This window comes from Sapajus apella, unplaced genomic scaffold, assembly GCF_009761245.1.
Source record: "Sapajus apella isolate SASKATOON/1434 unplaced genomic scaffold, GSC_monkey_1.0 scaffold478, whole genome shotgun sequence".
NCBI classification, from domain to species: domain Eukaryota; kingdom Metazoa; phylum Chordata; class Mammalia; order Primates; family Cebidae; genus Sapajus; species Sapajus apella.
This window is the reverse complement of record NW_022437414.1, coordinates 34,862-44,249: the sequence shown is the minus strand read 5'-3', so window position 1 is coordinate 44,249 and position 9,388 is coordinate 34,862. Positions and strand designations below refer to the sequence as shown.

At 46.4% G+C, this 9,388-nt stretch overlaps 1 pseudogene; it reads left to right on the top strand.

The window, feature by feature from the left end:
• The first annotated feature begins 2,369 nt into the window (after positions 1-2,369).
• LOC116545991 lies at positions 2,370-2,979 on the top strand (annotated as a pseudogene).
• Positions 2,980-9,388: the final 6,409 nt, after the last annotated feature.

Sequence of the window (9,388 nt, the reverse complement as noted above, 5' to 3'; positions counted from 1 at the left end):
AAAAAAAAAAAAAAAAAAAAAAAAAGTATGCCAGATTGCAGGGTCATTTATTATGCCGGCGACCACAGAGGACTCACATCTCTCCAACCTCTGGTGTCGAAAGGAGGGTGCCAAGACTTTTTATACCCGAAAAACCACCTTGGGAGTGGGGGTGAGGAGCGGGGATGGGGATGAAAAGGCTCCAGACATTCCAAGGGCTAGTGGATTCTGTAAATCACCTCCTGGGCGGAGGTGGGTGTCTCTGGACATTCCAAGGATCAGGGGACTTTTGTCATTCTGTTTGTTACTTCAGTGGTTTACAGAAGTCAAGATGAGCATTTGTTTACACATTGTCTGGGTAGTGACAGAAGTCACAGATCTTAGTTACTTATTACAAGTCACTGGAGCCAGGATGGAATTAGCCTGGGCTGCTTATTTTAGATATTACCGGTAAGCAAAGGCTAGCAATTCTGGCAGTTACTGATAAGAAAAGGTAAGCAGTTTTACATAGTTTGCAGAACAAACTAGCAGTTCTATTTACAGAAGCCAAGGCCAGCAGTTATTGTGAGGAGAATGGGGCAGCTGTTGCAACTTATTTTTAAAAAGTTTTGCATTTTATAAAAATGGCGTTGCTCAGGTTCTGGCTCTAGGCCAGCACAATACCACATAACAATCCTAGGAAGATTTTTATAAAACCTAGGCTTTGGGCCGAGTGCGGTGACTCACGCCCCTGCACTCGAGCCTGGGTGACAGAGTGAGACCCAATCTCAAAGTGCTGGCATATTCAAGGCTATCAAATCAGGAAATCACTGACATATTATACTTACAAGTAAATGAAGAAATACAAATTCGTACTAAAAGCTAACAATTGCATAGCTGAGAGTCCTTTTAGATTCATATAAAATATAATTAACAAGACAATTAGGGATATGCATAACTAAGGAAAATGAAAAATAGTAATCCTATAAGAAGCTTCCTCCTATTTAAAAATTTAAAGGGGCCAGGTGCAATGGCACACATCTGTAATCCCAGCACTTTGGGAGGCCAAGGCGGTTGTATCTTTTGAGGCCAGGAGTTCCAAACCAGCTTGGCCAACATGGCAAAACACTGTCTTAATTAAAAATGCAAAAATCAGTCACAGAATTGCCTGAACCTGGGAGGTGGAGGTTGCAGTAAGCCTAGATCATGCCACTGCACCCCAGCCTGGGTGACAGAGTGAGACTTCATCTCAAAAAAGAAAAAAAATAAGGCCAGGCGCAGTGGCTCAAGCCTGTAATCCCAGCACTTTGGGAGGCCGAGGCGGGTGGATCACGAGGTCAAGAGATCGAGACCATCCTGGTCAACATGGTGAAACCCCGTCTCTACTAAAAATACAAAAAATTAGCTGGGCATGGTGGCACGTGCCTGTAATCCCAGCTACTCAGGAGGCTGAGGCAGGAGAATTGCCTGAACCCAGGAGGCGGAGGTTGCGGTGAGCCGAGATCGCGCCATTGCACTCCAGCCTGGGTAACAAGAGCGAAACTCCGTCTCAAAAAAAAAAAAAAAATTGAAAATTAAATCAAACCTACACATAAAAAGACATATTATATATATATATATATATATACACACACACACACACATACATACATATATAGATACACACACATACCACACACACACACACACACACACACACACACACACACACACACACACGTATACATAGTTTTTATTTTTGGAGACAGAATCTTGCTCTGCTGCCCAGGCTGCAGTGCAGTGGCATGATCACAGCTCACTGCAGCCTCGACCTCCAGGGCTCAAGCGATCCTGCCCGCTCAGCTTCCTGAGTAACTGGGACTACAGGCAGTCACCATGCCTGGCTCATTTTTGCATTTTTTATCGACACAGTGTTTTGAAATGTTACCTAGGCTGTTATCAATCTCCTTGGCTCAAATCATCAGCTTGCCTCTGCCTCCCAATGTGCTGGGATTACAGGCATAAACTATTATGCCCGATCCTAGATTATTTTTTAAACAGCTTATTTTAAGAAATTTGGGGTGCACAAATCATTAAAAGCAATAATTAAATTTAAAGGCAAAAATTTGTTTTACTTTTCTACATAAAATTAAAAGCAAAGCACATTAAAAGCGACAACCTGGCTGGGCACGTTAGCTCATTCCTGTAATCCCAGCATTTCAGGAGCCCAAGGCGGGCGGATCACGAGGTCAGGAGATCCAGACCATCCTGGCCAACGTCGTGAAACCCTGTCTCTACTAAAAATACAAAAAAATTAGCTAGGTGTGGTGGTGCACACCTGTAGTCCCTGGGCCACAAGAGCAAGACTCCATCTTTTTCTCTCTCTCTCTCACTATATTTTTTATTATATATATATCCATATATATAATAAAAATTATACATGATGATCGCAGATGCAGTCACATTTTCTTAGTTCTTGTCTGCCAGTGCCACCCAGATAGTCTCCCAGAACTGTGACCCAGCCGCTGCCAGTGTCTCCACTGCCCATAAAGGAGCTGAGCCCAGCAGGGACACTGCCCAGGGCACTGTAGGCAAAAGGCTACAGCAGGCGCTGATGACCCTCATGATATCTGGTGACAAAATAATTTCTGCCTTCCCTGAAAGTCTTATCAAATGGGTAGAGACCAGCCATGGAGCGGCTGGCACAGTATATGAAGACCTGAGGTATAAGCTCTTGCTGGAATTCCCGAATTGCTACCCACCCTTACAATGCACCCTTGGTGAAGTTCCTCACACCCTGCTACCATCCTAATATGGACGTCCAGGGTAACATATACCTGGACATCCTGAAAGACAAGTGGTCTGCCCTGTGTGTCAGAACCATCCTGCTCTGTATCCAGTAACTGCTAGAAGAACCCAACATCGATAGACCTTTGAACACACATGCTACCAAGCTCTGGAGAAACCCTACACCTTTAAATAAAGTACTGGCAAGAAACCTACTCAAAGCAGGTTGTGAAAACCTACTTTTTGTTAGCTTAAACCAACTCTCTCTCTTAGCTAAGAGCTGTTCAGGCTTCTTGTTAGCGTCTTGAGCGGGACAGACTCCATCTTACCTTCTTCATTTTAGTTATTCCCCTCATTAAGTATGCAACTGTAGTATGTAGCTGGGGCAGGATGACACCAGGCACATCCAGGAGTGCATTTACTGATAAGAGGCTGAGTCAAGTGGTACCAGCAGAGCCTGGGAATGCAGGTGTGGTCAAGTACCCAGAGCCCCTAGAAGTTGTACGTGTTCTTATGACAGCTTCAGCCCTTGCACCTTGTACTGTTTTATTTCTCATGTGCTAGTTTATCTTTTAACTTTTTGCTTACTCTGCTTCTGTGGAAAACTTTTTTCAGCTAGGTTCCCCCCTTCCTTTTCAAACTGGGGTATAAGAAACCCCCAGACTCTTTCTTCAGTGGCTAACTTTGGGCATTAGCCACCTCTCGGTCCCTGGCTAAAATAAAGGACTCATAATTCAATCTCAGAGTGTGGCACATTCCTTAACTTGCTTGGGTACAACAAGGTCACCAGCCAGGAGCCATGACCCAGGCTGCCTGTCCTATCCTTGTGTTGTCTTTTTAATTTTTCCTTAGATCATCTGTCCTGTGATTTCTGTATAGAATTCTGTATCTTGAGCTGTGGTAGTATTTTTGTTTTGTTTTTGCCTTTTAAATTAAGCCTTGGTTCAGCCCTTGTGATGTATATTAAATACACACACAATGGTCATTAAAAAACAAAACAAAACAAAACAAATGCAAGAGAGCACCCAGGAATTGTAAGAGGAAACCCTTTATTACATCAATCATACAAAATTCCAGAAAATGGAAAGTACTCTATTGTACAGCAAAGTGAATCACTGGTTGTCTGGAAGGCAGACACACTTTATAAAAAGGTTCAAGGTAAATATAAAGATGGTAAGTTCATTATTGTGACTATGTTAATGGTTTCATGGGATTATATGAAACTCAAGATTTATCACATAGTATAGCTTAAACATGCATAGCTTATTGACTGTCATTTATAACTTATCACAGCTTTAAAATATACTTCAGACTGGGTGCAGTGGCTCATGCCAGTAATCCCATCACTTTGGGAAGCTGTTAGGCAAGTCACCTGGTGTCAGGAGTCCGAGGTCAGCCTGGCCAATGTGGCAAAACTCCATCTCTACAAAAAACACAAAAACTGGCCAGGCATAGTGCCACGCCTATAATCCCAGCTATACAGGAGGGCTGAGGCAGGAGAATCACTTGAACCTAGGAGGTAGAGTTTGCAGTGAGCGGAGATCATGCCACTGCACTCCAGCCTGGTCGACAGTGAGACTCTATCTCAAAAAAAAAAAAATTAAATAAATAAATAAATAAAATAAAATAAAATGCAATTCAAAAGAAAAATATAGATTTACCATCATTTTTGGCAAACAGGTTTGGCAACTCTATACTGACTACACCAACTCTTCTCACGCCCTCAGTGGGACAACTAGCCTCCATGGTACAAATGTTGATGTGGCAGGAAGGCCATTTCTACCTGGTTAACCTGGCTGATCACAAAGGCCACATCACTGAACTGAGCTCCCCTTTCCCTAGTGTCTTCCTCCTGCTAATGCAGGAATGACCTTGAGGTGAACAGCCCAGAAAGGGTACAGGAAGTCACAAAACATTTAGATTTCTCCTGACAACGGGCTCAGCTAAACAACATTCATCATTACAGAAGTGCTGACAATTCCTGTATCTACATATTCATCATATACATAGTGCCTGGATCATTGTGGATGCCCTTTTAAAAAACATGCATTGGGCCGGGTGTGGTGGCTCAAACCTATCAACCCAGCACTTTGGGAGGCCTAGGCGGGTGAATCATGAGGTCAGGAGATAGAGACCATCCTGGCCAACATGGTGAAACCGCATCTCTACAAATAATACAAAAATTAGCCGGCTGTCGTGGCAGTCACCTGTAGTCCTAGCTACTCAGGAAGCTGAAGCAGAATAGCTTGATCCCAGGAGGCGGAGATTGCAGTGAGCCAAGATCGCGCCACTGCACTCCAACCTGGCAACAGAGTGAGGGTCCATCTCAAAAAAAAGACACACATTACGCCTGTTATCCTAGCACTTTGGGAGGTCGAGGCGGGCAGATCACTTCAGGTCAGGAGTTCACGATCAGCCCGGGCAACATGGTGAAACCCCACCTCTACTAAAAATACAAAAATTAGCCAGGCGGTGCAAGGTGGGGACCGGGCGTTGAGAGTTGCTGGAAGTCGGAGGCAGCGAGCGAGCGCGGGCGGGCGGGCGGCCGGGCGCAAAGTTGAGACCAACTTAGTCCCTGGTCTAAGCCTTTCCGTCACCCTCCAGCACCGCCAGTACCACGGACTCCACCCTGCCGCGGCCCCTCGACCAGCTGGGTTCAGGTACCGTGAGACACCCAAGCGTCAGGCATGCCTCCTCCCCGCCCTTTGCGGCCGTGGTGCCTCCAGACTGGGGGCCTGGGAGGGAGGTGGCGACTGGGCCCCGCCGCCCCTGGAAGGGAGGGGAAGACAAGCCTGTGCCGGTGACCTCTCGCTCCTGCGGGCCTCCTCCCTGCCTCCGCAGCGAGCGCCCCAGACCCCTATCCGCCGCCCAGGGCCAGGGTGGTCCGGGCGTTGGTGCCGGTGACAGCCCCCGGGAGGGTCTTCATGTAAATTTGAGGGATTGCGTGCTGATCCCTGCCCTCCGCCGCAGCGGGGCTGGGACTCCGCGGTTGGGTCCCTTCGGGTGCACAGGCTGGGATGTAGATGGAGCGGAAGGGTGTGATCCGGAGAGGACGGCGTGGTGGTGCCTACCCGGTGGGTGGCTCTGAACGACCCCCGGAAAGGGTGACGCGTGGGTCTAGGTGTGAATGGTGCATTAGAGATGGCATCGATGGGTGCGAGGGGCACAGAGAAGCTTAAGGGCTACTGCACTTTGGGGACAGTTTGCTTAAGGGAGACAGAGGCAACAGTTTTGGGGAAGGCAGAGGTTATGAAGTGAGAGGCAGTTATCCCCAGGATTCTAGCTGAGAAAGTTGCAGCCTTGTAGATAGAAGCAGCCACCCTTACCTCCTGGCCCAACCCTCAAAAAAGCACTTGGCAGTGTTCAGGGAACGGTGGCATTCAAATGAGGCCAATTGAGTTTGATGGTTAAAGGGCCTAAGGAGTACTGAGAAATCAACAATATTGTGAGGGGAAAGCAGCGCCATTTTTATTCAGCAAAGAAAGCTTGGAAGTATTTTGTTGGGAGAATTCAGCCTAAGAGTTAAGGAAGTTGTTGATGCCCCGTGTGGGAGGTAGAGTAGATTGCTCTAGCCCCAAGCTAAAGGTAGTTGACTTTGGAAATTTTGCTTACAATTATTTGTAGGTACTTAACCTAGAGGTAATTGTTTGCACTTTACAAGGGATACTGGCTCACTGTCCTTACCTGAAATGTACGCATGTTGTCTAGTCTTAGGGGATTTCATTTATAATACACATTGTCTCTTATCCAGGCTGCTTTTCCTAGCAGCAAGCTGGAAACCTGACATTAGGGTACAAGCTGCCTTGCGCTTTACTCTTTTATTTATTTATTTATTTATTGAGACGGAGTTTCACTCATGTTACCCAGGCTGGAGTGCAATGGCGCGATATCGGCTCACCGCAACCTCCGCCTCCTGGGTTCAGGCAATTCTCCTGCCTCAGCCTCCTGAGTCGCTGGGATTACAGGCACGCACCACCATGCCCAGCTAATTTTTTGTATTTTTAGTAGAGACGGGGTTTCACCATGTTGACCAGGATGGTCTCGATCTCTTGAACTTATGATCCACCAGCCTCGGCCTCCCAAAGTGCTGGGATTACAGGCTTGAGCCACCGCGCCCGGCCAACGCTTTATTCTTTTAAATAAAAAACTTAGGTGGAACAAGTGTAAAATAAAAAATAATTAAATAGAAAAAAAAAATTAGCCGGGCGCGGTGGCTCAAGCCTGTAATCCCAGCACTTTGGGAGGCCGAGGCGGGTGGATCACGAGGTCAACAGATCGAGACCATCCTGGTCAACATGGTGAAACCCCGTCTCAACTAAAAAAATACAAAAAATTAGCTGGGCATGGTGGCACGTGCCTGTAATCCCAGCTACTAAGGAGGCTGAGGCAGGAGAAATGCCTGAACCCGGGAGGCGGAGGTTGCGGTGAGCCGAGATCGCGCCATTGCACTCCAGCCTGGGTAACAAGAGCGAAACTCCGTCTCAAAAAAAAAAAAAAAAAAAAAAAAAAAAATTAGCCAGGCATGGGGGTGGGTGCCTGTAGTCCCAGCTCCTCAGAAGGTTGCGGCAGGATAACTGTTTGAACCTGGGAGGCAGAGGTCGCAGTGAGCTGAGATTGTGCCCTTGCACTCCTGCCTGGGCGATAGGGCAAGACTACCTCAAAAAATAATAAAACATGTGTTGCAATCACAGTATTCTGTCTCCTCAATTGCCTATAAATGCAGTAATTCTATAAAAGTATAATTTCCCCCTATAGCATTACAACCTGTGATGTTATCCTACAGAATTCTAGGTATCAGGACATGTATCTGCATTGCAAGAGCTGGGGAACAGATTTCCCCCAGCAGTACCAAGTACAATGCAATATACCTCATAAAAGTGAGAGTTTTGTCTTGTTCAAGAAACTCCACAAATTGTCACAAAAAGCACCCTGTACCCAGCTGACCTATGAACCCACTAATTGTAGTATCCATGCTACAGATAAAGACCACAAAGTCAGGCCGGGCGCGGTGGCTCATGCTTGTAATCCCAGCACTTTGGGAGGCCAAGGCGGGTGGATCACGAGGTCAAGAGATCGAGACCATCCTGGTCAACATGGTAAAACCCCGTCTCTACTAAAACTACAAAACATTAGCTGGGCATGGTGGTGCGTGCCTGTAATCCCAGCTACTCAGGAGGCTGAGGCAGGAGAATTGCCTGAACCCAGGAGGCGGAGGTTGCGGTGAGCCGAGATCGGGCCATTGCACTCCAGCCTGGGTAACAAGAGCGAAACTCCCTCTCAAAAAAAAAAAAAAAAAAAAAAAAGACCACAAAGTCCTGAAGGCCTTCTTTGGAGGCCTCTGGCAGCTATGTCAAACAGTCCACAGGTGGAGAAAGCTATATTCTGCATTCATACTGTCCTGTGAGCCACAAAGAGTTTAGTCATGCCAACAAAAGCTGTGATCCCTTCATGGTAACAGGACCTACTTGATTGTGAACCACCCACACAGTAACAGCAACCCCCAAGACTGAAAGGTTAAACAATAAGGCTTCATAATAGCATAAACCAGAGAAATGGGAGGCAGACTGTTTTTAGGATCATGACTTGGAGGGTAGAAAATCTGTCAAGACTGATGTGACACCCACAAGATCCCTGAAAGACATAGTCCGTCTTTTCAAGTCAACATAAGAGTCCTCTGGGATAAAAATGGGTAAGGTCCATGGCACAACTTACCAGACAGAAAGAAATGACAAAGAAATGCCAAAGCTACTCAAAAAATCCTTCTGTAACTAGATCAAGAATTTCATGTTCAAAAAAAAAAAAAAAAAAAAAAAAAAAGTCAGGCATAGTAACTCACACCTGTAATCCCAACACTTTGGGAGGCCAAAGTGGAAGGATCACTTGACCCTAGGAGTTTAAGACGAGCCTGGGCAATATGGCAGGACTCTGTCTCTCCAAAACTTAAAAAATTAGCGAAGCATGGTGGTACATCCCTATGGTTTCAGCTACTCAGGAGGCTGAAGCAAGAGAGTCACTTAAGCCCAAGATATCCAGGATGCAGTGAAATGTGAATGCACCACTGTACTCCATCCCGAGCAAGAGTGACACCCTGTCTCTAAAAAAATCTAGTAAGGTAACTGGATTGAGTGAAAACTGCGCTGCAACTGCCACATGCTTGCAACTTTTACAGATGCTCAATAAATGACATTCAATCTAGGCAGTGGGCACCCTCAAAGGAGCTCCCCCAAATGTTATAATGAAAAAGAAATAACATTCCATATACATCTATGGTGTTTTTCTCATGTCAATGTTCGAGGTTCCAATTAGAAGGCTGCAGGCTTTCTTGCATTCATTACACTCGAAAGGCATTTCTTTTCTTTTTTTTTTTTTTTTGAGACGGAGTTTCGCTCTCGTTACCAAGGCTGGAGTGCAATGGTGCGATCTCGGCTCACCGCAGCCTCTGCCTCCTGGATTCAGGCAATTCTTCTGCCTCAGCCTCCTGAGCAGCTGGGATTACAGGCACGTGCCACCATGCCCAGCTGATTTTTTGTATTTTTAGTAGAGACGGAGCTTCACCATGTTGACCAGGATGGTCTCGATCTCTTGGCCTTGCGATCCACCCGCCTCGGCCTCCCAAAGTGCTGGGATTACAGGCGTGAGCCACCGCGCCCGGCTAGAAAGGCAT